Source organism: Microcaecilia unicolor, chromosome 3, assembly GCF_901765095.1.
Source record: "Microcaecilia unicolor chromosome 3, aMicUni1.1, whole genome shotgun sequence".
NCBI classification, from domain to species: domain Eukaryota; kingdom Metazoa; phylum Chordata; class Amphibia; order Gymnophiona; family Siphonopidae; genus Microcaecilia; species Microcaecilia unicolor.
Genome location: NC_044033.1, coordinates 335,058,134 through 335,076,178, shown reverse-complemented (window position 1 = coordinate 335,076,178; position 18,045 = coordinate 335,058,134). Strand labels below are relative to the sequence as shown.

At 44.4% G+C, this 18,045-nt stretch overlaps 1 protein-coding gene across 1 annotated transcript in view; it reads left to right on the top strand.

Moving 5' to 3' along the window:
* The window catches only part of LOC115464717, a 362,726-nt gene that overhangs the window by 70,155 nt on the left and 274,526 nt on the right, over positions 1 to 18,045 (top strand). The window lies entirely within an intron of this gene.

Here is an 18,045-nt window from a genome sequence, read left to right as displayed (position 1 = left end):
TGCCGTCACTACCTTCTCCAGCAATGAGTTCCAGAGTCTAACTACGCGCTGAGTACAGGGGCGTAGCCACGGGTGGGCCTGGGCCCACCCACTTTGGGCTAAGGCCCACCCAGCAACGGTGCACGCTGCAGGCCTTCTTTCCCTCGGGCCCTCCCTCCCCTTCGGGCAGCGCCGCAGCCTACAACAAAGCTGCACTGGTTGTCATCATCTTCTGGCAGAGTTGTTAGTTCTGCTGCTTATCTGCAGCAGATCCGCGCGCTGCCAGGGCTGTCTGCTGCTGTGACTGCTTCCTCTGCGCTGGCCCTGCCTCTTCGGGCCAGCGCAGAGGAAGCAGTCGCAGCAGCAGACAGCCCTAGCAGCGTGCGGATCCGCTGAGATAAGCAGCAGAAGAACTAACAACTCTGCCATGAAGCGGAGCGGAGTGGAGGAAGGAAGACTAGCTGCCACGTGGCCGCGTGGTGCCGCGGCACACAGCCTCCTGTTGATCTCGCTGCTCCCACCGCTCCGACCTCGCGCCTCACACCTTGCACCACCCGCCTCTCGTTTCTCCGTTGCCCAGGCCAGCGGCACGAAAAAGGAAGCAAGCACAGGAGTCAGATGCTGTAGGCCCCGCAGCCACAAGACGCCCAGGTCAGCCCCAGTCGAGACCGAAGGAGGAGTCAAGGTCTGACACCGATCCGATGCCCAGACTCTCCCAGACCTCCGGGGTGGAGAAAGCCGACGGCAAGACCAAGGGAAAGAAAGGCTGCAGTCAGCGTGTCAGTGAGTGGTGGCTGGGGAAAGGGAGGGAAACAAAACTGCAGCATGCTGGCAGGTGGTTGGTTGGTGTGTGTGTGTGGTGGGGGGGGGTCGTCGGGGAGAGACAGGACCACTGTTGGGATGAGGGAGTGAAACACGGTAGAGCTAGTTGGGGGAGGGACGGAGAGATGCTGCAAGGGGAAAGAGAGGGAGAATTGTTGGATATGGGTGGGATGGGGAGAGGGAGGGAAAGGGCATGAGAGAAAAAAACGTGTTGGACATGGAAGTGTAAGGGAGGGAGAGATGAGAGAGAAATGTTGAACATGGCATTGAGGTGAGGGAAAGGAAGGATGGAGAGTTGATGGGGGGGGGGGGGGGGTAGAGAGAGATGTCAAACCAGGGGCTCAAGGCAGGGAGAGGGAGAAAAGTTGGACATGAAGGTGGAGACGAGGAGAGGAAAGGAGAGATGCACAAGCGGGGGAGGGGAGAAAGAGGGAAGATGGATCCAGGGAGAGAAGATAGACAATAGATGGTAGGGAAGAGAAAGGGGGAAAATGCTGGAAAATGGGGGAGGGGAGAGAGATGGGACAGGAAGATGCTGGTGGTGGGAGGTAAAAGGGATAGGCAAATATCAGGCTAAGAGGGTGAGGAGGGTAGAAAGAGGGAACAGATGCTGGGTTGGAAGGGTGGAGGGAGGGAGGCACTGGGAATGGTGGAAAGCATGGGGAGAGGCCCAGGGAGTGGAGATGGCAAGGAAAAAATGAGAGAATAGTGATCACAGGGGGTAGAAATATCATAATGGCGTGTAGATTGAAGATGAAAGGGAATGAAAGGCTGAGAAGGAGAGAGATGGGGAATGGGAGAGCTAGTGGGTGAAAGGAGATGGAAATGTGATAGATATCTGAAAAGTAAAAAGAAGGAAAAGATTTAGAAAGAGGATGAAATTTGAGTGTACAGAGGCAGAAAAGAAAAAAAAAGAAAGGAAAGAGCTAAAATGGAAGGATCAATATTTCAGAGGTAGGTGTAGTGAGGAAATGAAACGACAGGAGAAAAAAGACAAATGGACAACCGCTTGAAGAATTAGCAGAAGACAGACAGACGAAAGCGGGAAAGAGAAATTGGAACCAACATGATGGAAAAATAAAATGTCCAGACAATAAAGATAGGAAAATCATTTTACTTTGAATGTTTTAAATAGAATATGTTAACTTAGGGAAATGTGCATAGCGGATTTCTTTTTATTGTTTTAAGTAGAAAAGGAAATGCGCTTTTGTTTTGTTTTGGGGGTTTTTTTCTCCAGTGTTGCAGTACATGCTGAGGTTCCCAGTTCAATTTTTTCTATATATCTTTATTTCTAATTTGTGATCCTTGTTCTGTAATTTGTGAGGGTCTGTCAGTGTGACCTTAACGGCAGATGAGGAGATTGGAGAGGGAATTGGGGGAGAGGCTTTGTTTTCTGCCCTGGTCACCAGCATGGCTAACGGCAGCCCTGACCCTTGCTGTAGCTAGTGGGGATTCCCAAGCCCTACTAGCTGGGGTCTCTTCTGAAGCTGGCCAGAGATTCCTTCTTCTACTGAGCTTGGCAGATGGGGGCAGCATCCTGGAGCCACTGACAACTAAGCGTGTATGAGGTGCTGGCATCAGTGGCTCGAGGAATTGCTGCTGCCTACTGGGCTTGGTGGAGAGGAATTCTGGCCATCTTTACTGGAGGCCTTCAGCTGACAGAAATTGGGGATCCTCATCTGCTAAAGTATTTATATTTTGAATTGGGAAGTGCTGGGGGAGAGGGGGGAGAGAGAGAATTTTGTGCCCACCCACTATGTGCTCAGGCCCACCCAAAATTGGCTGTCTGGCTATGCCACTGGCTGAGTAAAGAAAAACTTTCTCAGATTTGTTTTAAGCCTACCATATTCTAATTTCATCTTGTGTCCCCTGGTTCTATTATTGTTAGAAAGCGTAAACAAACGTTTCACATCTGTCCACTCTATCCCGCTCATTATTTTGTAAACCTCTATCATATCACCTCTCAGCCGCCTTCTCTCCAGGCTAAAGAATCCTAGCCGTCTTAACCTCTCCTCATAGGGTAGTCGTCCCATCCCTTTTATCATTTTTGTCGCCCTTCTCTGCACCTTCTCCAATTCCTTTATATCTTTTTTGAGATAAGGCGACCAGAACTGAGCACAATACTCCAGGTGCGGTTGCACCATGGAGCGATATAACGGCATTATAACATCCTCATGCTTGGTTTCCATCCCTTTTCTAATAATACTCAACATTCTGTTCGCCTTCTTAGCTGCCGCAGCACATTGAGCTGAAGATTTCAACGTCCTATCCACGATGACTCCCAGATCCCTTTCTCGGTCCGTAACTCCTAACACGGAACCTTGCATAACATAGCTGTAATTCGGATTCCTCCTTCCCACATGCATCACTTTGCACTTGTCAACGTTGAACTTCATGTGCCATTTGGATGCCCAATCCCCCAGTCTCACGAGGTCTTCTTGTAATTTTTCACACTCCTCCCGCGACAAGACGACCCTGGATAATTTTGTGTCATCTGCGAATTTAATTACCTCACTAGTTACTCCCATCTCGAGGTCATTTATAAATATGTTAAAAAGCAGCGGTCCCAGCACAGACCCCTGAGGGACCCCACTAACCACCCTTCTCCATCGAGAATAATGGCCATTTAACCCTATTCTCTGCTTCCTATCCTTTAACCAGCTCTTAATCCATAATAATACACTGCCTCCGATCCCATGACTCTCCAGTTTCCTTTGGAGTCTTTCATGCGGCACTTTGTCAAACGCCTTCTGAAAATCTAGATATACAATATCCACCGGCTCCCCTTTGTCCACGTTTGTTCACCCCCTCGAAAAATGCAATAGATTTGTGAGGCAAGACTTCCCTTCACTAAAACCGTGCTGACTTTGTCTCAGTAGCCCATGCTTTTGTATGTGCTCTGTAATTTTATTCTTAATAGCCTCCACCATTTTTCCCGGCACCGACGTCAGACTCACCAGTCTATAATTTCCCGGATCGCCTCTGGAACCCTTTTTAAAAATCGGCGTTACATTGGCCACCCTCCAATCTTCTGGTACCACACCTGTTTTTAGGGATAAATTGCATATTACTAACAGTAGCTCCACAAGTTCATTTTTCAGCTCTATTAATACTCTGGGATGAATACCATCCGGTCCCGGTGATTTACTACTTTTCAGTTTGCAGAACTGCCCCATTACATCCTCCAAGTTTACAGTGAAATAATTTAGTCTTTCTGACTTGTCTGCTTCAAATACCTTTTCCGGCACCGGTATCCCTCCCAAATCCTCCTCGGTGAAGACCGAAGCAAAGAATTTTCAATTTCTCCGCTACGGCTTTGTCTTCCCTGATAGCCCCTTTAACACCACAGTCGTCCAGCGGCCCTACCGATTCTTTAGCCAGCTTCCTGCTTTTAATATACCTAAAAAAAGTTTTGCTATGTGTTTTTGCTTCTAACGCTAACTTTTTTTTCAAAGTCCTTCTTAGCCCTCCTTATCTCCTTTTTGCATTCGGTTTGACATTCCTTATGTTTTATCTTATTGTCTTCAATCTGTTCCCTTCTCCATTTTCTGAAGGATTGTTTTTTGGCTCTAATAGCCTCCTTTACCTTACCGTTTAATCACGCCGGCTGATGTTTGGTCTTTTTTCCTCTTTTTCTAATACGCGGAATATATTTGTCCTGTACTTCTAGGATGGTGTTTTTGAACAGCATCCATGCCTGATTCAAGTTTTTTACCCTTTCAGCTGCTCCCTTCAGTCTTTTTTCCACTGTTCTTCTTATTTTATCGTAATCTCCTTTTCTAAAGTTAAACACTAGTGTATTTGATTTCCTGAGTTCACTTACTTCGCAGCCAATATCAAAACCGATCATATTATGATCACTGTTATCAAGCGGCCCTCGCACCGTTACCCCCTGCATCAGATCATGAGCTCCACTAATGATTAAGTCTAGTATTTTTCCTTCTCTTGTTGGCTCCTGAACCAGCTGTTCCATGAAGCCGTCCTTAATTTCATCAAGAAAGTTCACCTCCCTTGCGTGTACCGATGTTTCATTCACCCAGTCTATATCCGGATAATTGAAGTCACCCATTAATATTACATTTCCCTTTTTATTCGCTTCCGTAATTTCCCTTGTCATTGCTGCATCTGTCTGCTCGTCTTGGCCAGGCGGACGTTAGTACACTCCTATCACCGTCCTTTTTCCCTTTTCACTGCTTTCAAATAAGCAGTGAAGTGTTCCAAAAACTCATCTACAAGCATAAATACCTTCATGGTGTACTTTGAATAAGCATTGTGAATAAGGATCATCTGGTCTCCCTTGTATTATTGGAAGTGCCTACCCTTCTACCCTACTCTATTTTGGTCACCTGAGCCAATCTGCTTCCATAAAAAGTAGGGATACCCTAAAGAGAATGCCTGGAACTCTGAAAATCTTCTGGCAAATGCAGTAGCTACAAGAAGACCTTTTTTACATTAAGTTCCTTAAGTGTAGATCTTGTAAGTGGTATGTTGCTCTGCAATAGTGCTCTGGTCCATCTAGGATTGGTTAACGTTTGTTTTTTTATGTAATAAAACCGTGCATATCTACGATCTCTTTTCCTTATACAAACTTGATATTTTATGTCTTACTGAAACTTGGCTACATGATATGGAGGAAGGTTTTCTTTATCAATGCTTTCTCAAAGGGTTTAACATATTTCATTCTGATAGAGCCTCCCAAAGGGGTGGAGGTGTTGCAATTTGTCTTTCCTCCTCTTTTACTGTTTCTGAGCTCCCCTCTACTGATTATTCTTATTTTGAGTTGCTCCCTACACCCTGACTTTATTAGTCTGTTATCTTCCTCCTCCTCCCTCTCAACCTATTTGGGATAATTTCATCCAAGCTTTGGCTGATGTTTTCACCCAATTCTCAAATCTGCTTGCTGTGGGAGATTTCAAAGTGCAGGTGGATACATATTCCTCCTCTAAATCTTCAAATTTCTTATCTTTTTTCTCTGACATTCATCTTACTCCTTTGATTTCTGGACCCACTCAAATTGCTGGACATACACTTGACCTTATTGTTCAGAAAATCACTCTTTCAAAGACTTTTTCATGTTCTCCTCTTCAAACAGTCCCATTGCCTTGGACTGATAAATTTTTGCTGTTAACCTCCCTTAGTTTTTCCATTTCAGAAAACAGCTTATGACCGCATAGTACTACTCAGATTGTCCCTGTATTTTCATTTATCCTGCAAGATCCTACTACCTGTAAACCACTGTTTGCCTGTTTACCTCATAATTTTCTTTAGATGATATGGAGGGGCATTTTCCAACGGGGCCGCCTATCTATAAGGGCGGCCATCTCCAGGGACAGCGCCACAAAGGGGCGGGGCCGATCGTATTTTTGAAACGAGATGAGCGTCCATCTTTTGTTTCGATAATACGGTTCTTAGTGCACTGGTCCCCCTCACATGCCAGGACACCAACTGGGCACCCTATGGGGCACTGCAGTGGACTTCAAAAATTGCTCCCAGGTACATAGCTCCTTCGGTGCTGAGCCCCCCAACCCCCCCCCCCCAAACCCACTCCCTCAACTATCCACCACTACCATAGCCCTAAGGGGTGAAGGGGGGCACCTACATGTGGGTACAGTGGGTTTTAGGTGGGTTTTGAAGGGCTCCCATTTTCCACCACAAGTGTAACAGGTAGGGGGGATGGGCCTGGGTCCGCCTGCCTGAAGTCCACTGCAGCTACTAAAACTGCTCCAGGGACCTACATACTGCTGCGATGGACCAGAGTATGACATTTGAGGCTGGCAAAAAAAGGTTTTTTGAGGGTGGGAGGGGGTTAGTGACCACTGGGGGAGTCAGGGGAGGTCATCCCCGATTCCCTCCGGTGGTCATCTGGGCAGTTTGGGCACTTTTTTGGGACTTGGACCTGAAAAAAGGGACCAAGTAAAGTCAGCCAAATGCTCGTCAGAGCCGGCCTTTTTTTTTCCCATTATCGGCCGAGGGCGGCCATGTGTTAAGCACGCCCCTGTCCCGCCTTCGCTATACTTCCGACACGCCCCCTTTCATTTTAGCCGCCCCTGCGACGGACTGCAGTTGAGGCCGGCGAAACTCGGCTTTCGATTATGCCGATTTCGCCAGCCTTGAGAGATGGGCAGCCATCTCCCAATTTGTGTCAGAAGACGGCAGCCCTTCTCCTTCGAAAATAAGCTGGATGGTGTCAACCTGGTATTGTTCTCTTACTGCCCAAACGGACATCTGTTACTGCAGTCTCTGTTCATCGACCCAAAAAAGGTCTGTGGTATCACAGTGGGCTTACCTTATTAAAACAACAATTGTGTAGAGCAGAACATCAATGGAGAAAAAATAAAACTAGCAAACTACTTCATTCTGAATTCTATAGGCTAAGTAATTAGTTTAACTATGATCTAAAAAAGGCAAAGATAGATTACTATTCTAAGTTGATTAGTTCCTCCAATAACAGCACAAACATTTTGTTCAGAACATTTTCTGAGCTTTCCAGTTCCAATTTAATGCAGAATTCTCACAATCCGTCTGTGGATTCTGTAGCATTTCACTTCTGTGATAAAATTCTTAACTTAAAGAATAAGTTTACCAATAATTCTACCATTCTTGCACCTCCATAGCTGTCTAATCCAGGCATTTCTGATGCTTTAACTTTCTCTTTACAGTCCCTTACCGTTTTTGATAAAGTACTTCAAGCCGTCCACCGTTTTCCAGATCTCACCACAATTGCAGACAGTGGCTAGGTCAACGATTGTTATTATCAAGCCAATAACAGCTGTCACAAACTTCAGTACATAGGTTATCCCCATACAAACAGGTTCCAACCACATAGGTTTCCAGTAAAACAGGTAAATAAAGCAGGTTTCCAAATAAATCAGGCTTCCAATAAAGCAGGCACCCAAATAAGTCAGGCTTCCAATAAAGCAGGTAAATGAAGCAGGCTTCCAAATACATCAGGCTTTCAATAAAGCAGGTTTCTCTCACTTCCAAACCCTGAGGAGCTGGCCATCCCTGCTTTGGAACTCTCCCACTCCATAGAGGCTTCTCTTCCCTCCTGGGATTCCTCTCCCCCCCCGATCTACCCCTCCTTCCATATAATCCATCCAATCATCTTCTTCCCTCTCCATGGGCCCCTCTCTATTCCAGCTGGGCCGCATGGTATATTGATTGCGTATCCAGGGGAACTGAGCTTCTTCCCTCTGCCTCCCCCTAGTGGGGAATGAAATTATAGGCTCAGCCTGGCTATCCCCCTGGCTCCCTCTGCTGGAGCTGGGAATCTATTCCCTTGTTTCCAGATTACTCTCTGCCTCCCTCCTTGCAATGGCTTCTGGTACTTGTATTTCAGGGTCTAAATGCTTCATCCTAGCCACCCTGGCAGTAGCCTTGTCACAATATGAACTGGACTACTTCCCTCTTAGACCCTTTTCCATCTTCCTGGATTAAAATTGCTCATCATAGACTGAGTCCTCTTCTTCTCCATATTGTATCTAATAGTCTTTGTACAGGTACCATGCCATTATCATGTTAGAAAACAATAGTAACGACAATACTGGCAATTCATTAGATCCAAACAACTATCGCCCAGTTTCAAGTCTTTGTATAGCTTCTAAGTTTACAGAAAAAATTGTTTTTGACCAACTTTAGTCTTTCACTGTGAAAGTTTATGTCTTGCACCCCAGACAAACTGGCTTTTGTACAAACCATAGCACGGAAACAGCTATGACCGCATTACTCAGTGAATTGCACTCATTTCTTGAGAGAGGACAGATTGGTCTCCTGATCTCATTAGATCTCTCAGATACATTTGATTTTGTAGATCATACTCTTTTGCTTTCTTGTCTACAATCTATTGGATTATCTGCATGGTTTACTTCATTTCTAACTGATCGTGTTTTCTCTGTCTCAGTCAACATCCCGCTTCAGAGTGAAGTTCCACAAGGTTCTGTCCTATCTCCTTTATTATTTAATATCTTTCATAGCCCATTGGCCTTGCTTCTACAGGACTTCAGCATGCAGTTCTTATTTACGCTGATTGACATCTTAATTGTTTATCCTACTTCTCCACTTTCTTCCCTTTTAACTCCTTTACAGAATGCTCTATTTGCTCTCACACAATGGTGGGATAATCAAAAGCTTGTTTTGAACCCATCCAAAACATTTGCTTGGGCTTATCTATTGTTCCAGATTCTTCTTTCCATTACCTTGGGGTTATTATTGATTCAAAACTGTCTTTTGACAAACACATTTCTCAAGTGGTAAAAAGATTTTTATGTTTATGTAGGATCTGCTCTGTTAGATGCTATTTGGACTTTGCCTCTGTTCCCACTCATTTTCATGCTATCATCTTATCATGCATTGACTATTGTAATATTATCTACCCTGGATTCCCTAACTTTAAACTTCAGATCCTTCAAAACACAGTAGCCAGAATGCTTTTTTTAGGGCTAGATGTTTTGACTCAGTCACTCCTCTTGTTTCCAAATTACATTTGCTGCCACTTAACTCGTATTGGAGTTCTTACTGTCATACCGGGGTACAAATTATATCGTAGTGATAGGGTGAATCGGATTGGTGGAGGGGTAGCATTGTATATTAACGAGAGCCTTGAATCAAATAGATTGAAAATTCTGCAGGAAGCAAAACACTCCTTGGAATCACTGTGGATTGAAATTCCATGTGCAAAGGGGAAAAGGATAGTGATAGGAGTGTACTACCGTCCGCCTGGCCAGGACGAACAGACGGATGCGGAAATGTTAAAGGAAATCAGGGACGCAAACAAACTGGGCAACACAATAATAATGGGGGATTTCAATTACCCGCATATAGACTGGGGTAATGTAACATCTGTACACGCAAGGGACATAAGATTTCTTGATGAAATCAAGGACAGCTTCATGGAACAGCTAGTTCAGGAGCCGACAAGAGAAGGAAAAATACTAGACTTAGTCCTTAGTGGTGCTCATGATCTAGTGCAGGGGGTAACGATACGAGGGCCGCTTGATAACAGTGATCATAATATGATCGGTTTTGATATTGGCATTGAAGGAAGTGAAACTAGGAAATCAAGTACGCTAGCGCTTAACTATAGAAAAGGTGATTACGACAAAATGAGAAAAATGGTGAAAAAAAGACTGAAAGGAGCAGCTCGCAGAGTAAAAAACTTGCATCAGGCGTGGATGCTGTTTAAAAACGCCATCCTGGAGGTTCAGGACAAATATATTCCACGTATTAGAAAAAAGGGAAAAAAGACTAAACGTCAGCCGGCGTGGCTAAACAGTAAGATAAAGGAAATCATTAGAGCCAAAAAACAATCCTTCAGAAAGTGGAGAAGAGAACCAACTGAAAGTAACAGGATAGATCATAAGGAATGCCAAGCCAAATGCAAAGCGGAGATAAGGAGGGCAAAAAAGGACTTTGAGAAGAAATTAGCGTTGGAAGCAAAAATACATAGTAAAAACTTTTTTAGATACATTAAAAGCAGGAAACCGGCCAAAGAGTCGGTTGGGCCGCTGGACGAAAATGGTGTTAAAGGGGCGATCAAGGAGGACAAAGCCGTAGCGGAGAAATTAAACGAATTCTTTGCTTCGGTCTTCACCGAGGAGGATTTGGGGGGGACACCGGTGCCGGAAAGAATATTTGAAGCGGGGGAATCGGAGAAACTAAACAAATTCTCTGTAACCTTGGAGGATGTAATGGGTCAGTTCAGCAAGCTGAAGAGTAGTAAATCACCGGGACCTGATGGTATTCATCCCAGAGTATTAATAGAACTAAAAAATGAACTTGCGGAGCTACTGTTAGAAATATGCAATCTGTCCCTAAAATCGAGTGTAATACCGGAAGACTGGAGGGTAGCCAATGTTACTCCGATTTTTAAGAAGGGTTCCAGAGGAGATCCGGGAAATTATAGACCGGTGAGTCTGACGTCGGTGCCGGGCAAGATGGTGGAGGCTATTATTAAGAATAAAATTGCAGAGCATATACAAAAACATGGACTGATGAGACAAAGTCAGCACGGATTTAGTGAAGGGAAGTCTTGCCTCACCAATCTAATGCATTTTTTTGAGGGGGTAAGCAAACATGTGGACAATGGGGAGCCGGTTGATATTGTATATCTGGATTTTCAGAAGGCGTTTGACAAAGTGCCGCACGAAAGACTCCTGAAGAAATTGCAGAGTCATGGAATCGGAGGTAGGGTATTATTATGGATTAAGAACTGGTTGAAAGATAGGAAGCAGAGAGTAGGATTGCGTGGCCAGTATTCTCAGTGGAGGAGGGTAGTTAGTGGGGTCCCGCAGGGGTCTGTGCTGGGTCCGTTGCTTTTTAATGTATTTATAAATGACCTAGAGATGGGAATAACTAGTGAGGTAATTAAATTCGCCGATGACACAAAATTATTCAGGGTCGTCAAGTCGCAGGAGGAATGTGAACGATTACAGGAGGACCTTGCGAGACTGGGAGAATGGGCGTGCAAGTGGCAGATGAAGTTCAATGTTGACAAGTGCAAAGTGATGCATGTGGGTAAGAGGAACCCGAATTATAGCTACGTCTTGCAAGGTTCCGCGTTAGGAGTTACGGATCAAGAAAGGGATCTGGGTGTCGTCGTCGATGATACGCTGAAACCTTCTGCTCAGTGTGCTGCTGCGGCTAGGAAAGCGAATAGAATGTTGGGTGTTATTAAGAAGGGTATGGAGTCCAGGTGTGCGGATGTTATAATGCCGTTGTATCGCTCCATGGTGCGACCGCACCTGGAGTATTGTGTTCAGTACTGGTCTCCGTATCTCAAAAAGATATAGTAGAATTGGAAAAGGTACAGCGAAGGGCGACGAAAATGATAGTGGGGATGGGACGACTTTCCTATGAAGAGAGGCTGAGAAGGCTAGGGCTTTTCAGCTTGGAGAAGAGACGGCTGAGGGGAGATATGATAGAAGTGTATAAAATAATGAGTGGAATGGATCGGGTGGATGTGAAGCGACTGTTCACGCTATCCAAAAATACTAGGACTAGAGGGCATGAGTTGAAGCTACAGTGTGGTAAATTTAAAACGAATCGGAGAAAATTTTTCTTCACCCAACGTGTAATTAGACTCTGGAATTCATTGCCGGAGAACGTGGTACGGGCGGTTAGCTTGACGGAGTTTAAAAAGGGGTTAGATAGATTCCTAAAGGACAAGTCCATAGACCGCTATTAAATGGACTGGAAAAATTCCTCATTTTTAGGTACAACTTGTCTGGAATGTTTTTACGTTTGGGGAGCGTGCCAGGTGCCCTTGACCTGGATTGGCCACTGTCGGTGACAGGATGCTGGGCTAGATGGACCTTTGGTCTTTCCCAGTATGGCACTACTTATGTACTTATGTACTTATGTACTGTCATTATTGGCTAAAAAAACCTCCCGCATTATGCAAAAACCGTATACAAAAATGAGACATCTTTAATGTGCCAGAACTTCTCTTTTTTTTTAATCAAAGCTTCTCTTTTTTTGTAACGTCCACGGCCAACAGTGGCCAAAGTTTCGGAAGAATGCTTCATAGTCCATGGAGTAATTTACTTAAGAACTCCAAACATCTGGCTGTTCATTCTCCGGCTCTTTTGTATACGATATTTGCACAATGTGGGAGAGTTTTTTTAGCCAATGATGACAGTAAGAACTCCAATACGACTTAAGAAATATAGATAGTCAGGAGTCTGTTGAGGCTTTTTCCTCCCTTATATTATTTTAAGGGGTTTGTACTCAAAAAATTAGAGGCTGTTTTGCTTGATATACGAATGAGTCCTCATATTGATCCCTTGGTTTTGAAGTAAAAATTTTATGTCAAGAAGTGCAGAGCGATGCATTTGGGGTGCAGAAATACAAAAGAGATAGGAGAGAGATTGGTAAGCTTGGCTCAGAAGAGGGACCTGAGGGTGATGGTGTCCGAGGATCTCAAGGTGACAAAACAATGCGATGAGGCGATGGTCATGGCCAGAAGGACGCTAGGCTGCATAGAGAGGGGTATAACCAACAGAAGAAAGGAGCTGTTGATGCCCCTGTACAAATAGTTGGTGAGGCCCCACTTGGAGTACTGTGTTCAGTTTTGGAGGCTATATCTTGGTAAAGATGTAAAAAGACTTGAACTGGTTCAATGAAAAGTGACAAAAATGGTATGAGGTTTGTGTAGCAAGATGTATGAGGAGAGACTTGCTGACCTTAACACCTTGGAGGAAAGGAGAAACCAGGGTGATATGATACAGATGTTCATTTGAAAGGTATAAATGGGCAAACAAACATTTTCCAGAGACAGGAAGGGGGTATAACTAGAGGATATGAATTGAGGTTGAAGGGGGGCTGACTCAGGAATGTCAGGAAATACTTTTCACTGAGAAGAGTGGTAGGTACCTGGAATGCCCTTCTGCAGGAGGTAGTGGAGATGCAAATGGTAAAGGAATTCAATAATGTGTGGGATAAACACAAATGAATCCTGTTTGGAAGGAATGGATCCAAAGAAGCTTAGCGGAGATTAATTAGCAACACTGCTAATTGGGAAGCAAAGCAACTGTTGGGCAAGACTTCTTTAGTCTGTGCCCTGATCATGGCTGAATAGATTTGGATGGGGTGCAGTGGAGCTTTTCAGTGGCTTTGACAACTTCAGAAATTTTGAACAAGACTTCTAAGGTCTGTGCCCTGAAAATGGCACGATAAATCAGGTATACATATGAAGTAGCACATCATAACATATGAGTTTATTGTGTTGGCTAGACTGGATGGACCACACAGGTCTTTATCTGCTGTCTTCTACTATGTTACTATCGGGCTCAATTTCAAAAGAGAAAAACGTCCAAAAAGATAAAGTAAGCTGCTTTAGAGCACTTCATGAGAATCAGTGAAGGTTTTTATGAACCAAAGAAAATTTGAAGTTAGCATTGATATTGTCAATATATTTAAAAAGATTTTCTTGTAAAAAGAGCAGAATTGTTAAAATCTATTTGGAAATAAATTAAGTTAAAATAATTCTTTCCAAGCAAGGTTTTTATGACCAGTGATGCAGTGGCGTAGCAAGGGCGGGGCGGTGGGGGCGGTCCGCCCCATGTGTCATCGGGTGAGGGGGTGCTCCGCTCCCGCTGCTCCGCCTTTAAATTTTTTTTTTCGAAACGCCGGAAAGTGGCAGGCAGCGCGCCTCGCGTCTGCCCTGCTAGTAAAGAAGATCTCGCTGACGTCGTCGTCCTTCCCACACTGAGTCCCGCCCGCCCTCGCGGTAATAGGAAGTTGCCTCAGAGGGGGGGGGGGGGCGGGACTCAATGTGGGAAGGGCGACGACGTCAGCGAGATCTTCTTTACTAGCAGGGCAGACGCGAGGCGCGCTGCCTGCCACTTTCCGGCGTTTCGAAAAAAAAAAAAAAATTAAGCAGGACAGGGTAGGAGAACGGATCTCAGGTCAGGTCGGGTCGGGGGGGATTCAGAGGGGAGAAGGGGATTGGGGAGGGGTGGGGCGCTCAGAGGGGTGCTTAAAGGGGGTTAGGGAGGGTGGGGGAGCTCAGAGAGGGGAGAAGGGGATTGGGGAAGGGTGGGGGAGCTCAGAGGGGTGCTTAAAGTGGATTAGGGAGGGTGGGGAGCTCAGAGAGGGGAGAAGGGGATTGGGGAAGGGTGGGGGAGCTGAGGGATGCTTAAAGGGGATTAGAGAGGGGAGAAGGGGATTGGGGAATGGTGGGGGAGCTCAGAGGGGTGCTTAAAGGGGGTTAGGGAGGGTGGGGGAGCTCAGAGAGGGGAGAAGGGGATTGGGGAAGGGTGGGGGAGCTCAGAGGGGTGCTTAAAGGGGATTAGAGAGGGGAGAAGGGGATTGGGGAAGCGTGGGGGAGCTCAGAGGGGGGCTTAAAGGGGATTAGGGAGGGTGGGGAGCTCAGAGAGGGGAGAAGGGGATTGGGGAAGGGTGGGGGAGCTCAGAGGGGTGCTTAAAGGGGATTAGAGAGGGGAGAAGGGGATTGGGGAAGCGTGGGGGAGCTCAGAGGGGTGCTTAAAGGGGATTAGGGAGGGTGGGGAGCTCAGAGAGGGAAGGGGATTGGGGAGGGGTGGGGGAGCTCAGAGGGGTGCTTAAAGGGGATCAGGGAGGGTGGGGGAGCTCAGATGGGTGCTCAGAGAGGGGAGAAGGGGATTGGGGGGGAGGGGCATGCTCAGATGGGAGAAGGGGACTGAAGCTGGAACTGGGGTCTGACAAGGGGGCAGGAGGGAAAATGGGTCCATGCCTGGGGCAGGTGGGAGAATGGGTCTGGGGCTGAAAGGGGGGGATGCAAGGCATGTGGTGGATGAAGGGGACTGGGACTGGGGGCTGAAAAGCGGGGGCAGAGAGACAGGGGACAGATCCTGGATGGAATGGGGGCACCTGAAGGAGGGCAGACACTGGACGGATGGGAGAGGGAGGGCAGACGGATTGAAGGGGCAGCGAGAAAGGGCAGATGGTGGGTGGAAGGGGAGAGAGAAAGAGGGCAGACTGGGGCAAATGGTGGATGGAAGGGGCAGAGATAGAGAGCAGATGTTGATGGAAGGGGGAGAGAGAGATGGCAGACTGGGGCAGATGGTGCATGGAAGGGGCAGAAGTGGATGGAAGGGAGAGAGGGCAGACACTGGATGGAAGGGGCAGAGAGAGAGGGCAGACACTGGATGGCAGAGAGAGAGCGAAGACAGATGCTGGATAGAAGGAAGACAGTGAAAAGATGAGGAAAGCAGAAACCAGAGACAACGAACTGTAAATATATATTTTTATTTTTTTACTTTAGGATAAAGTAGTATTGTAGCTGTGTTAATAAATGTTTATAATAGAACATGTAAATAAGGTAATCTTTTTATTGGACTAATTTTAATACATTTTACTTTTGGAGAACAAAACCCCCTTCCTCAGGTCAGGATAGGACACTAACAGTACTATACTGAATTGACCTGAGGAAGGAGGTTTTGGCCTCTGAAAGCTAAATGTATTAGTCCAATAAAATGATATTATTTGTTTTATTTCTATTTGTTAATTTGTAAAGTGGTGATTGGTATTTGTTAGTTTTTTCAAATTTACATCTGCTGTCTTTATATTTTGCACAGTACTAGGAGACATTTTTTGTTTCTGTGGTGTTGCATTGTATGCAGAGTCTGGCATCGGGGGTTTAGTTTAATTTTTGTCTAAATAGAAAGTTTATGATTACTTATTCTATAGTGGATTAGGGTGTATCTATTTGTGAAAAAGACATGGCTTTCGGTTGGCATTGACTGTGCAGGATCGACGATCTGTACTAATCTGTCTGTTTTTGTTTTACAATAGGTGAATTGATGTTCTAGTGCTCACTGTAGTGTTTAAGATGCATTCCTTTTCCTTGTGTGACTCGTACAAATTACTGCTTATGGTATGGTAGAATTGCTCTATAGGTCCTGAGTGTTTTGTATTCTCGGTATGCCTAGTACTGGATTTCGGGGGGGGGGTGTGTTAAAAAATGACCGGTCCCGGGTGTCAACTACCCTAGCTACGCCACTGCAGTGATGAACACCACGCCCCCAGCTAAAGCCGCTGAAAACTGAAAGTAAGCGGTCGGGCGTTTTGAGGTCTTTCCTTGCTTTTTAGAAATATTTTGTTAAAATCAAACATTATATTTCCATATAAATTTTATTGGATTCCTCTTTATATGTTCGGAGCTATTATAATTCAAAATTTTATTGACATCCGTGGGTTTCCGATAAATATCAGTAGTAAATTTACCACCTCTAATGCAAATATTGATGTCTAAAAAAGAAACAATCCTGTTATTGTATGTCATTTGGAATTTGAGATTTGTATCCAGGGAATTTAACCAATTGAAAAATAATTTAAGGTCTTCTTCCGTCCCTTTCCAAATCATGAAGATGTCATCTATATATCTTTTCCATAGATATATGCTTTTCATGTACGCAGCGCTGTACACTTGAAAATTCTGTAGGAATTCTCTGATAAGAAGTGTGATTGGTTAATTTATCTCTAATTATTTCAATGGATTCTAACTGTGGAATGTTCGAGTATAAGCTTTCTATATCAAAAGTAACTAAAAGTATATCATTACTAACTATCATGGAAGTGTATTGATTATATCAGCCGAGTCTCGAACATATGATGGAATTTTAAAAACAAAAGGACATAAAAATGTATCTGCAAAAATTGAAAGTGGTTCTAACAATGATCCACAGGCAGATACAATTGGTCCACCAGGAGGTTTGGACAGAGATTTGTGTATCTTAGGAAGAATGTAAATTGTTGGAAGGACCAGTTCATTCACTATCAGGAAATCTGCTTCCTTCTGCGTTATATATTGTGCCTCCTTTCCTAATGACACCAAGGAGGAAATTTCATCCTTAATATTCAATCTTTTAGTCCCATCTGCACTACCATTTCATGTCAAACCATTAAATAAATTACCGATTAAACATTTCCCCTGTAGTACATGCTCGGTATGTGCAGTCAATACGAAAACAAAAACTTTTTATTTTCCATCCTCTAAAAACACTATTTATCTTAAACATTTTACTAATTGCAAAACAAGCAATGTAATATATGCTGCAATATGCCCCTGCAACCTGGTTTATATAGGTAAAACTAAAAGAAAATTCAACACACGGGTGATTGAACATAAGAGCGCATTAAAATGAAAATTGATCGACAAACCTTTAGTGGAACATTCCATAGCTCAGGGACATAAGTTTGAAGATTATATAAGTTTTGCATTATTTTTGTCTATAAACCATCATGTAGAGGTGGCCCTATAGATATCTTTTTATTACGCAAAGAACAACAAATGATATTTGAGCATAACACCCTCTCTCCTAAGGGACACAATGCCAAAATGGACCTCTCAATTTTGTTATGACCATTCTTATGATTTTTTAATGTCAATTTATATGATTTATTTATTTGTAGCATTTGTATCCCACATTTTCCCAACAATTTGCAGGCTCAATGTGGCTTACATTTGCCATAATGGCAGTTGCCATTTCCGGGTAACAGAATTACAAATGGTAAGTTGCATACATACATGGTAACATACATACATAACATACGTGAACAGATCAAGGTATAGATATATATCATGTGCATATATATGTTAAGGAAGAATAAATTATGGTAATACATGAAAGTTCCTGAGTACAAAATTGGGTTGTATCATTCTTTAGGTCATCGACTATGGAGAGACCATATTCGACATAGAGATTGAAGTGGTTATGCTTATTCATTAGTGGTAAGGAGGTTGATCAGTCAAGTGATAAGATTTCA